This window comes from Rhinopithecus roxellana, chromosome 8 (genome assembly GCF_007565055.1).
Source record: "Rhinopithecus roxellana isolate Shanxi Qingling chromosome 8, ASM756505v1, whole genome shotgun sequence".
NCBI lineage: Eukaryota > Metazoa > Chordata > Mammalia > Primates > Cercopithecidae > Rhinopithecus > Rhinopithecus roxellana.
The window spans coordinates 123,287,919-123,302,014 of NC_044556.1; the positions used below are offsets into that span (position 1 = coordinate 123,287,919).

At 36.5% G+C, this 14,096-nt stretch overlaps 1 protein-coding gene across 5 annotated transcripts in view; it reads right to left on the reverse strand.

Moving 5' to 3' along the window:
- Nucleotides 1-14,096, reverse strand: part of TNFSF4 (TNF superfamily member 4) — a 286,979-nt gene that overhangs the window by 130,010 nt on the left and 142,873 nt on the right. Inside the window, exon 1 of one of the 5 annotated variants that reach the window (XM_010367361.2) lies at nt 13,302-13,382. The exons of the other annotated variants lie outside the window; for them this stretch is intronic. The gene's annotated coding sequence lies outside the window, so the exon portion shown is untranslated. Of the gene's footprint in view, nt 1-13,301; nt 13,383-14,096 lie in introns of those variants that run through there. 5 annotated transcript variants of the gene reach the window in all.

Genomic DNA, 14,096 nt, shown 5'->3' on the forward strand with positions numbered 1-14,096 from the left:
GTAATACGGGATTTGCTAATAAGTTAAGAGAATGCTAAATTATACAGGAGTCAGATATAGATACAAGATAAAATGCAGTACCAATAAAAGGGAGGAGCCACTACCCCAGGGCTGTAAGAGTAAACAATAAAGGAATAAATCTGAAGGACCCCTCTCCTTCACCAGGCTGAGATTCAAACCTCATTGGAGACGGCATGACCATAGCCCACTAGACAGTGGAGATGACCACTGAGGTCTCACTGGTGGAACTGGGAAGCCACCCTCTAGGGTGCAGATGAAGCATTTCATTGTGTTGAAAACCACGCACTGGGGTGGGAGAGTAAGGTGTCCATGAGGAAGTGCTGTGGGATACAAGAGTCAGCCAGGTGGAGCACATCAGAACCAGGAAGAGCCCCTTCCTCCTCCAGCATCTCTCCCACACCCTCTACTGATGAAGCTTACCATCATGCCAACTGGCAAGTGAGAAATGATCAGTACCTCAAGCAGGGCAATAAAATGTGGATTTGGAGATGAGCAACAAATGGTAATGGACACATCCTCTGATAGTTTTTTACTATTTTACTCCTTTTTGGTGGCTACTTTAGAAATTATAATAGGCATCCTTGAATTAGCAATGTCTAATATTTCATGTTGCTTTTAACCTCTTCTGGCACAGAGCAAGGATCTTAAAACAGTTTAATTCTATTTACTTGATTCTGGCTTATATGCTACTTTTGTGACGTGTATTAATTATCTGGTAAGTATACATTTGTGCATATCCATGATGGTTTTCTTAGAATAAGTCTTAGAAGTAAAGTTGCTGTGTTGACGTGTCTAAAAAATTCTAAGGTTTTTCATGTATAGTACCATCCCCGCCTTCAGAAATACTGAAGAGCAACTGTGAGAGCCTCTATTTATCACCTTGACATAAGTTGTTAAAATTTTCTAAATTTCTCATTGCATTGGTGAAAATTGTCTATCAGCATTTCAATTTTCATCTCACCAGTTGCTTGAGACATTATGAATTTTTACTCATACAAACTGACTGCCTTTCTGTGTTGCCTTTTGTTGTATTTGTGCTTGAATGAATTTCCTGTCCTCTTCCCTTTTTTTAATTTCTTGTCTCTCTCTTTTTATTGATTAATGTGGGGCTTAAGATCAGTAATGGAATAACATCCTCCTTTTTCCTCTCTGAAATCCTAAACCAAGAGAGAAAATAGACAAAGACTCAAAAACAGAAATCAAATTATCAGCTTTGTTACTAATGAAGATAATGTTGAGGAAGCCAAATAGATTTCCTAAAAGTTTGCTTCTCAATTGATCAGACTTATCACCAGTCCCTCTCTCTGAGGCTCAGGCATAAACTGTGGGCCTCTTAATTCATAAGACAGTTAAGTCTGTCATATGGAGAAAAAGAGATCAGAGTATCCCAGATGTGGGGGCTTATCTAAAAAGGAAAAGAACCCAGAAGAGGCTAAAACACACATGCTCACAGGGCCCCCAGCCAGCCCAAATGGCAAGTTTGTAGAAAGAAGTACCTGCTAAACGTGGATCCAGGCCCACAGGCTTGGAGACACCAACATCTTTGTTGGAATCAGCCCTTTCCTCCAGGTAAATACTAGCTCTTTTCCAGGACACAATGCCTGCAGATTCAGCTGAGTTTCAGCCCCATTTGCAGGCACAGATGCACAGCCCTGAGCAAGTGGCAGCCCTGCATCACAATTCTTTCTCTCAATCTCCCCAAAGGTTTCAGAATGTAGTAGTGGACATTCCCTTCATTTTTCTACTAAATAGTTGAAAATTCTACCTTAGTAACCAATGTCAGGATTTTGGGAGAAGGAGAAAATGGTCCCTGCAACATAAAAGATCTTGATACATTAAGGATATGAAGTCATTGCCCATTATACAATCTACTTTTTTCTTCTGGTTTATCATTTGCCATCCAGTTTTTATGTGATGTTTTATATGGATATATTAGATATTTAGCATTTTAATAGAAAGTTTAAAGATAATAAATAATTCATTAGGAACATAAATAAAACCTAACATTCTCAATTGAATAAGACAATTCAGTTTTGTTTTCAACTATATGCATGCTGTGCCTACTTGGCTTGAGAATTCTTTTGGAATATCAGATTTACAAATACCTTTAATTTTGCCACATCCTAAGCAGTAACACATTTAATTATAATAGTATATTTTATCATCTCTCATATGTTAGTGATGCTTCATAGCTCTATTCTCCAAAAAATGTACAAGACACTTTATTTACAAGAAATTCTCCCAGTGCTTCAGATTTTCTCTGGGTTTTTCTTCTTTTTCTAAAGGAGCATACTCCTTTCAATAACCTCTCTGAGGATCCAAGATATTTTTATATAGATTATCAATATTTCTCTTAATTACTTGTCAATTTTCATTACTCATGGAAAGTATATCTTCTTTGTATATTATACACACTTTTATAAAAAAGGCCAAGCTCACACCTTATTTTGAACTGTCTAGTCACCTAGGTTTAGGTATACTTATTGTATGTAAATAGTAATATTTGAATTTTGTGTTCAGAGCCCAGCCTGGGAATACTTGTCTTACAATAGGGACATTTAAAATATTCATATTAGTTCCTCTAAGTGATATGTCAGATGTGACTACCATCATTTTATTATATGCTTTTTATTTTTTTACTTCTTGCCTTTTCCCTAATATATAACCATATATTTTGCTGCATTGACTTTTATTAGGTTTTTCTTCTTTTCTAGTGATTTATTAGTCATACATTCTACATATCCTATTGTCATCTTTACATAATAAAAATTATAATAAATACACTTAAACCCACATTTCTAAATCAAAATCTAAAATGATTTCCATCTGTGAAATATGGTGACCTCCCCTTTGCCTGTCTCACAAACCTCTAACTGAATGTTCTGATCCCAGTAATTATTCTGTTTCTTCTTACATTACGTATCTAAGAACTATTGCATACATTTTGTTTTATAATCGTGGTAAAAATTCTAAAATTTACTACTTGTGATTTCTATTTTACACCATTCTTCCCATTCTTGAGCTCTTAATTTTGATTCATTTCTCAGTCTACAAAACCATGAGAACACTTGCTAGCCCTCAAGCAGGCTACATATGCTATGGCCTCTGCTCACACTATTCTATCAGCCTTCAGTGCCCTCCATTTGATGATGTCCAACTTCCTTCTCTGTTTCCACAGCACACCCATTTGGCATACTTCTATTATCTAACGTGTTTCATTCTGTGCATGCATCACTGAAATTTGAGCTCCTCGAGAGCAATTACTTTCTCTGTAACCTCTATTTTCTTTCTATTATGTGGCACAGGACTTGGAAGGCAAAAGATAGAGATGCAGTCACTGCTGAAAAAAGAAAATAATTAAGCTAAATTATTGAATATTTGATAATTGAGAAACTCCAGTATTTCTTTGCATCATGCTGCAATGCTGAACTTGTAGACAGAGACACAGAGGAAAGAGTGCTGAATGGCATCAGAGCTGGAGATACCAACCCCCTCAAAGAGCCATTCATCTGATAGTCAAAGCCACTCTCTCCCAAGTGAAGTACAATTGGTATAATGTTTGGCCATAGCACTGAACATTAGCTATGGCCACAGTTAAATGGTAGGAGAATTGGGACAAGGGCAGCAGGGTGAGCCAACACACTGGAAACTCAAGGTGGAAGGTTTCAACAGTATCTAATACCAAAGAAATATGAGGAATGATGAGAGATGAAAACAGAAAACAAGGTCATTAGAGATTAATATTTTTGTTTTCCACTTTTTACGTGTGACCTCAGTCTTCTCTGTGCTCTTCATCTGTGATTTGAAATTACCAAGATTTAGATCAATAAAAAATTCTGGCCAGCCTGAGTACTTGCTGAGTTAGATCAATTAAGATATAAAATTCACTACAGTCACATATATGGAATGGATGGTAAGAGGATTTTAAAAATCAATCTGCTATTTCAATACCTCCCTATTTCAATCCCCATAAAAGCTGTTTCAATAAATCAGACATTCCATTTATTTCCTTATAGGATAAAAGTATTATCATCTTTAAGAGTAAAGTCTAGACATCAAAGAAAAAAGAATATCAGATAAAAAAATCACAGGGGAGTTCTTCGTCTATTTGTGTTAACCACAGCCTGTTACTTCAATAAAAGACTATTGAAGATTTAGAAAACCCCATGAAATCACACTGCAACCATATGTGGAGGCAAAAAAAAAGTATCATTCAAGTATACCCTAAATTGTAAGGACACACGATTAAAGGGAGGCCACTTTGAGTGAGAAAATGGAATCTGGCAATTTTCTAAGAGCAGAAAAGATACTTCTGTCTTTCTGGACTAATCATATTTAAACTTAGAGTTTGATCACTGAATAGCTGACCAAAATTGTGTCAGATTATTTGTTTTGTTGCTGTTGAGTTGTTTGAATTCCTTAAATATTTTGGATATTAGCCTCTTAACAGATACATGGTTTGCAAATATTTTCTTCCAATCTATAGGTTGCCTTTTCCTTTTGTTGATTTTTTCCTTTGCTGTGCAGAAGCTTCGTAGTTTGATGCAGTCCCACTTGCTTATTTTTGCTTTTGCTGCCTGAGCTTTTGATTTCATATCAAAAGACTCGTCAAGGCCTACGTCAAGCTTTTTTCTTGTTTTTTCCAGTAGTTTAATGGTTTTAGGTCTTGCATTTAAGATTTTAATCCATTTTGAGTTTATTGTATCTGATGTAGGATAAAATTCCAATTTCATTCTTTTGCATGTAGATATCCAGTTTACTCAACATGTGGATATCCAGTTTACTCAACACTGCTTATTCAAAAGACTACCCTTCCTCATTATGTATGCTTAGCAACCTTGTCAAAAATAAGTTGACCATATATGCTTAAGTATATTAATTACTTTAAGTCTAGTAATCATCTCACTGTAGATATGTATGTCAAAACATCGTTTTCACCTTAAATGTACATAACTTGTATTTAAATAAATTAATTTATAATAAAGGGGAAAACTTGGTTAGATGGGATGAAAAGATTGTATCAATTTTTTCTAAAATACTTTGTACTCAGAAGTTCCTCAATAACACAGAATATACAGAGATATTTCAGAACAAAGACTTTTTCCAAGTAAAAAAAACTTTAGATCTAGAAGAAAACTTGTGAAGCAACTTCCTGCCAGACCACACCATGATTACTTTATGTGTTAAAATAAACATCTGCCAAGGATTTATTATATTTCAATGTGGTATGCATCAATGTTTCTCAAACCATCTGTGGTGAAAGGCCATTTTCCCCCAATCCATTATATATTTGCAAAATATAAGAAAAATAAATTAGTAGACAAAAAAAAGTGATGGCTTTAGTTTTTTCATTTTAAATATTTTATTTATTTCTTAAAATTGACATGTAATCATGGCACTAGACAAAAGAAATTTTTACAAGGTCATATTTCTTAAAGCTGACATGTAATCGTTGTACTAGACAAAAGAAATTTTTACAAGGTCATGGAGATTTTCTCCCATGTTCCCCTCTAAAAGCTTTGCTTTACCTTTGATATTTAGGACTATGATCCATCTGGAATAATGAAGATAGCCCAGATTCTTTGCTGCAGCTCTCATTGAGAGTCCCACCTCTGTGAATCTAGGCTAGTTTTAGTGACTTACATAACCAACAAAACGTTGCTTATATGTCATTCTGCGTCTTCTGAAACTAGTCATAAAAAACGTTGCAATTTCTGGGCCTCTTGGAATCCTCTCTGGGAGCTTTGAGCTGCCACGTTAGAGGTCAAATAATTTGAGACCACTGTGCTGGAGAAGCCACATATATGTTCTGGTGAACTGTTCCAACTGAGCCTAGACTTTAGGCATCTCTACCAAGGAGCCAGATACATGACTGCCCATCCACCAGCTGAATACCACCATCAACACCATGTTAAATATGTTCTATAAGTATACAATACAAATCCATAGGAAACAGCATGATGATACCTGTATGGTAATCTGTATGGTCATTTGATTACTCAATACGCTTCTTGGCCTTTTGGCTAAGATCAAGTGTGATTACTATGCATACCTGGTGATGGTGCTAGGATTAACAATGGAGAGTCAAAGATATACCCTTATGTGTAACAATGGTCCTTCACCCCACCCAGGGGATGTCTTTAATTATTACATGTGTAATTAACAGTAGTATTTAAAAGAAAGAAACTAGATTAGAAAAAAAGGCATTCAAGTTATAATAGCAACAAAATAAAATACTTAAGAAATAGTTTGAACAAAACATCCACATGAAGAAACTATAAAACCACAAAACCATACAAAAAAGCCCTGTAATGAATGGAAAGAAATATATTATTCCTAGATAGGAAAACCAAATTCTATTTTTAAAGTTCAATTCTGATACTAACTGTAGATTTTGACAAAATTCCAATTAAAGTATCAATAGGATTTTTCAGTGAGAGAGGGCAATTCAAAAAATATTCTGATGTCCATCCCAAAGAAAAAATAGGCAATTATAGTGTTTTGAAAAGTTATCTCTGAAAAGTAAGAAATGTAAAGGGAAACTAACACCACCATCAGTACAAATTATAAATATTACAATAATTACGAATACTGGTAAATGTCATTAGGATAGAACAAATGGCTCAAAAACACACACCACAGAAACTTTATAAAGGAAGGGTCACAAATCACTGAGAAAGAAAAAGAGCACTTCAACATGTAGTAGCTGGACAATTGGTTGGCCATTTGTAAATATATACATTTCCAGTCTTCATATTAGGCAAATAAAATTACTACCAATTGTTTAAAGAATTGGCTGGGTGCAGTGGCTCATGCCTGTAATCCCAACACTTTGGGAGGCCAAGGCGGGCAGATCACGAGGTCAGGAGTTCAAGAATAACCTGATCAACATGGTGAAACACCATCTCTACTAAAAATACAAAAAGTTAGCTGGGTGTGGTGGCACGCGCCTGTAGTAGACACATAACTATAAAATCTCCAAATGAGGTCTGTTTCTCATTTTTAAATAGAAAACTCATTCTCTCCTTCTTCCCTTTCCTTCCTCTGTGAACAATTCACTCCTAAAGTTCACTAATGGAGCAGAGCAAGGTATGCATTCCTAAGGTCAAGGATATGGGAGAAGAGAATGGAAAATTCTCGAGGGAAATTCAAATGATCAACAAAACATACTTTTCAAATTTCAACCTCATCAATATTTAATAATACGCATACTAAAATATTGGAATATATTTCTTTATACCAGAAAAACTTTAATGGAAATACCTAGTTCTGGTAAGGGTAAGAAAGCAAGAATTTGTATGAATAGCTATGAAAACCTTTCAGAATGCAATTTGGCTATATGCATCAAAAGACTTAAAAATGTTTTGTACCAGAGAAGGTGTCCAAGATGACCGAATAGGAACAGCTCCATTCTGCAGCTCCCAGCAAGACCAATGCAGAAGGTGGGTGATTTCTGCGTTTCCAACTGAGATCAGGAAATTCCCTCATGTGCCTACACCACCAGGGTCCTGGGTCTCAAACACAAAACTGGACAGTTGTTTGGGCAGACACTGAGCTAGCTGCAGGAGTTTGTTTGTACCCCAGTGGCACCTGAAAAACCAGTGAGAGAGAACCATTCACTGACCTGGAAAGGGGGCTGAAGCCAGGGAGCCAAGTGGTCTCACTCAGTGGGTCACAATCCCATGCAGCCCAGAAAGCTAAGAACCACTGGCTTGAAATTCTCACCACCAGCACAGAAGTCTGAAGTCAAGCTTGGACGATCGAGCTTGGTGGGGTGAGGGGTACTCGCCATTACTGAGTTTTAGTAGGCAGTTTTCCCCTGACAGTGCTAAGGGGTCTGGGAGATTTGGAATGGGCAGAATTCACCACAGCGCAGCAAAGAGACTGTGGCCAGACTGCTTCTCTAGATTCCCCCTCACTGGGCAGGTTATCTCTGAAGGAAAGGCAGCAGCCCCAGTCAGGCGCTTACAGATAAACCTGTCATCTGCCTGCAACAGAGCACCTGGGGTAAGGGACGACTGTGGACACAGCTTCAGCAGATTTAATCTTTCGTACCTGCTGACTCCGAAGAGAGCAGCTGATCCTGACAAGGGTGATTCTCCCAGGACTGTGCACCAGCTCTGCTAAGGGACAGACTGCCTCCTCAAGTGGCTCCCTGACCCCTGTGCCTCCTGACTGGGAGAGACCTCCTAACAGTGGTTGACAGACACCTCATACAGGAGAACTCCGCCTGGAATCAGGCCTGTGCCCTTCTGGGACAAAGCTTCCAGAGAAAAGAACAGGCAGCAATCTTTGCTGTTCTGCAGCCTCCACTGGTGATACCCAGGGAAACAGGGTCTGGAGTGAACCTCCAGCAAACTGAAGCAGACCTGCAGAAAAGGGGCCTGACTGTTAGAAGAAAAACTAACAAACAGAAAGCAAGAACAGCAACATCAACAAAAAACATCTCCCCCATAAAAACCCCATCAAAAGGTCATAAACCTCAAAGATCAAAGGTAGATAATCCACAAAGATGAGGAAAAACCAGCATGAAATTCTAAAAATTCCAAAAACCAGAATGCCTCTTCTCCTCTAAATGATCACAACTCCTCTCCCCCAAATGATCGCAACTCCTCTTCATCGAGGGCACAAAACTGGATGGAGATACCAAAACCTGGCAGAGACACACAACAAAAAAGAAAATTTCAGGCCAATATCCCTCATGAACATGGATACAAAAATTCTCAATAAAATACTGGCAAACTGAATTCAGCAGGACATCAAAAAGCTTATTCACCACGATCAAGCCAGCTTCATCCCTGGGATGCAAGGCTGGTTCAACATATGCAAATCAATAAACATAATCCATTACATAAACAGAACCAACGACAAAAACCACATGATAATCTCAATAGATGCAGAAAAGGCCTTCGATAAAATTCAACATCCCATTCATGCTGAAAACTCTCAATAAACTAGGTATTGATGAAACATATCTCAAAATAATAAGAGCTATTTATGACAAACCCATGGCAAATATCACGGCATTGGGTAAAAGCTAGAAGCATTCCCTTTGAAAACTGGCACAAGACAAGGATGCCCTCTCTCACCACTCCTATTCAACATAGTATTGGAAGTTCTGGCCAGAGCAATCAGGCGAGAGAAAGAAATAAAGGGTATTCAAATAGGAAGACAGGAAGTCAAATTGTCTCTGTTTGCAGATGACATGATAGTATATTTAGAAAACCCCATCATCTCAGTCCAAAAACTCCTTAAACTGATAAGGAACTTCAGCAAAGTCTCAGGATTCAGAATCAATGTGCAAAAATCACAAGCATTCGTATACACCAACAATAGACAGAGAGTCAAATCATGAGTGAACTCCCATTCACAAGTGCTACAAAGAGAATAAAATACCTAGGAATACACTTATAAGGGATGTGAAGGACCTCTTCAAGGAGAACTACAAATCACTGCTCAAGGAAATAAGAGAGGACACAAACAAATGGAAAAACATTTCATGCTCGTGAATAGGAAGAATCAATATTGTGAAGATAGCCATGCTGCCCAAAGTAATTTATAGATTCATTGCTATTCCCAATAAACTGCCAGTGACTTTCTTCACAGAATTGGAAAAAACTACTTTAAACTTCACATGGAACCAAAAAAGAGCCCGTATAGCCAAGAAAATCCTAAGCAAAAAGAACAAAGCTGGAGGCATCGTGCTACCTGACTTCAAACTATACTACAAGGCTACAGTATCCAAAACAGCATGGTACTGGTACCAAAACAGATATATAGACCAATGGAACAGAACAGAGGCCTCAGAAATAACACCACACATCTACAAACATCTGATCTTTTACAAATCTGACAGAAACAAGCAATGGGGAAAGGATTCCCTATTTAATAAATGGTGTTGGGAAAAATGGCTAGCCATATGCAGAAAACTAAAATCAGCAGGATATCTTTACACCTTATACAAAAATTAATTCAAAATGGATTAAAGATTTAAATGTAAAACCCAAAACCCTAAAAACCCTAGAAGAAAACCTAGGCAATACCATTCAGGACATAGGCATGGGCAAGGACTTCATGACTAAAATACCAAAAGCAGTGGCAACAAAAGCCAAAATTGACAAATGGGATCTAATTAAACTAAAGAGTTTCTGCACAGCAAAAGAAACTATCATCAGAATGAACAGGCAACCTGCAGAATGGGAGAAAATTTTTGCAATATACCCATCTGACAAAGGTCTAACAGAATCTACAAAGAACTTAAGCAAATTTACAAAAAAAAAAAAAAAAAAAAAAAAAAAACCATCAAAAAGTGAGCAAAGGATATAAACAGACACTTCTCAAGAGAAGAGATTTATGCAGCCAATAGATATAAAAAAGACTCACCATCACTGGTCATTAGAGAAATGGAAATCAAAACCACAATGAGATACCATCTCACGCTAGTCAGAATAGTGATTATTAAAAAGTCAGGAAACAAGAGATGCTGGAGAGGATGTGGAGAAATAGGAATGCTTTTACACTGTTGGTAGAAGTGTAAATTAGTTCAACCATTGTGGAAGACAATGTGGTGATTCCTCAACGATCTGGAACCAGTAATACCATTTGACCTAGCAATCCCATTACTGAGTATATACCCAAAGGATTATAAATCATTCTGCTATAAAGGCCCATGACCACGTATGTTTATTGCAGCACTATTTACAATAGCAAAGACTTGGAACCAACCCAAATGCCCATTAATAATAGACTGGATAAAGAAAATGTGGCACATATACACCCATAGAATACTATGCAGTCATAAAAAAGAATGAGTTCATGTCCTTTGCAGGGACATGGATGGTGCTGGAAGCCATCATTCTCAGCAAACTAACACAGGAACAGAAAACCAAATACCACATGTTCTCACTCATAAGTGGGAGTTGAACAATGAGAACCTAGACACACAGAGGGAAACGTCTAGGTTTTAAGCCCCATATGCATTAGCTGTTAGGGGGTGGGGGGCAAGGGAAGGGAGAGCATTAGGAGAAATACCTAAGGCATGTGGGGCTTAAAACCTAGAAGATGGGTTGATAGGTGCAGCAAACCACCATGGCACAAGTATACCTAAGTAACAAACCTGCACATTCTGCACATGCATCCCAGAACTTAAAGTAAAATAAAAATAAATAAATAAATAAACTGTTAGAATAAAACGCAGATGTATTTTGTCATGACTTTGGTTTAGTCCATTTTTCTCCGTGTTATGATATCAAAAACCCAAACAGCTAAAGAAAAAAAAACAGATAAATTAAACTTCCATTTAATTAAAATTAGAAACTTTTGTGCTTCAGAAAAAAAAATATTTTGTACCTTAAAAATGTTTTTTGCCCTTTGGCCCAGTAATTCCACACATGGAAAGCCATTTTAACTAAAGATGATGAAATACTAATGAAAATTGCCTTCTATGTAAATATGTTCACTGCAGCATTTTTGTAACATCAAAAATATTGGAAAGCAACTCAAGTGGCCAATAACAGATAAACAATTATAGAAAGTGTAGGGTATCTACTAAATAAACTATTATGCATCTTTTTAAAATTATGCCTGAAAGAACAACAAAAATGCTTATGCTGTAATATTAAAGTACAGTTGTCCCTCTGTATCCTTTGGGGATTGGTTCTAGGACCTCCCACTGATACCAGAATTTACAGATGCTCAAGTCCTTGATATAAAATGGCATTGTATTTGCATATAACGTATGTACATCTTCTCATATACTTTAAATCGTATCTAGATTACCTATACTACCTAATACAATGGAAATTGTATGTAAATACTTGTTATACTGTATTGTCTAGGGAATGATGATGACAAGGAAAAATAGCCTGTACATGTCCAGTGCAGATGCAATTTTTTAAAATACTTTTTATCTACAGTTGGTTGAACCAACAGATGCAAAGCCCATGGTTAAGGAGGGTCAACTACAAAAGCAGAGTGAAAACAGAGAATGTACTGTGGTTATAATAATGTATAAAATACCAAAAAAAAAGAAAAGCAATACAAAATTAGATATAGTTGTCTATTAGAGCATGGTTTTAGGGGATTTTTTTCACCTCATATACAAGTGGAAAACAAACTTAACAACTGTAACAAACTTCATGTAACATGAGCACCTTCTTCAGTTCAATAGGCAATTATTGAGACCCAATAGATGTTAGGCAGTAGGAGAGGTTCTGTTATCTGTAAACAGCCTTCTGTGTTACCACTAAGAAATTTCAAGAAGAAACGTGTTTTTTTTAATCATGAGACATTTGAGTCTCAACCACAAAAAAAAAAAAAAATGCGTAGAAACATTTTACTGAGATATACCAGACTCAACAATTTAGTTGTGCACTTCCTTAAAAATGTCGGCGTCATCACCTGTAGTCTAGACGCTTTTCCCAAAATAAATGTAATCAGTGATGCATAAACTCTACCCTTTCTCCAGTCATTTGTGTAATGTAAACAGATCAGCGCCTGTCCATAGGATTTGTTCAGGCCATAGGGGAGTAACACCAGTACTTTCAAAAATAAAACCACAAATTAAAAGCATAAAAAATAAATAAATCCAATTTGAAGAAAAATAGGGAAATCCTCAAATAGCAACCCATCTTGTTGACCAGAAATGTTCATAACTGTTCAAAAGCAATTCAACATACTCAAAAATAATCATTACTATTAATGTTAATTAATATTGGTATTAATGATGCTTTCATTAATTTTTACTTTTATTTCACATCACTATTTTAATACTAAGTATTAATTAATAATTGACAATATTAATTATGTATTATATATTGTTATGTTTTTGTTAATAAATTATATTAATACTAAGTTAATTTAATATGGTTGCACATAATTTTTTCATTAGTCTTCACAAATAATTAATACCTAATTTTATAAGTGATAAAACTGAGGTTCAAAGAGGCTACATAATTTGCAAAATGTCCAGCATCTGGAAAAGGTCAAAGCATTTTCTAACAGAAAAAGCAGATGTTGCCAACTTGCTAAGTCATATCCTGTGCTTCAGCACCCTGCCTCCCTGAAAAACTGAAGCTCCTGAAATACAGTAGAGCACAAAGTAGGTCGTAACTGGATATTAATAATTATTAATTATGACTAACAATGTGGTTCCAAAATCATGAATTTTAAATCTGATATCTAAGCATAGTGAAAGTTCATTGCAAAGGAGAAGAAATACAGATACAAAAAGATGTGTTTTAATCTAGTTACCAAAATGTCAAACTTCAGTATATTCTTACCTCTACTTAGCAAATTATAGTTCTTTACCTCCAGATACCAATATACTTCTTTCTTCTTTTTTTTTTTTTTTTTTTTTTTTTTGAGACAGTTTCGCTCTTGTCGCCCAGGCTGGAATGCAATGGCGCGATCTCGGTTCACTGCAACCTCCACCTCCCAGGTTCAAGCAATTCTCCTGCCACAGCCTCCTGAGTAGCTGGAATTACAGGCGCCTGCCACCACGCCCGGCTAATTATTGTATTTTTAGTGGAGACGGGGTTTCACGATGTTGACCACGCTGATCTCGAACTCCTGACCTCAGGTGATCCGCCTGCCTCAGCCTCCCAAAGTGCTAGGATTACAGGGATGAGCCACTGTGCCCAGCCTTCTTTCTTCTTTTCAAAACACAGAAAGTAGAAGATTTATAGTCTCAGAAATGTGCCTTTCAAACTCGTATTTCAGTACTTCCAGTTTTCAGATCGAGTCTCAATAACAATTACTGCAAACTTCTGTTTTTAAAAGCAGTATTGTATTTTGGTTTTCTTGGAAAATACCACTGGGAAGGTACATACTGTTATCACAATGACGCATCTTCAAGAGGAAGTGAACACGTTTTATTAGGACGTGAAAGATTTGGAAACCTTAGTAGTCAAAAATAAAACTAGGCACTTCAGAAAGGAAATCTAAACTACTTTCCTTTCAAAAGGACTAAATGAAAGTTCATCAAAATAAAGTTAAGAGCCAACATATGAAAATAGCAAAGTGTTTAATGGTGTCCCTTCATCAAAACTTTTGAAATTTAACAAAGATTTTTGTTC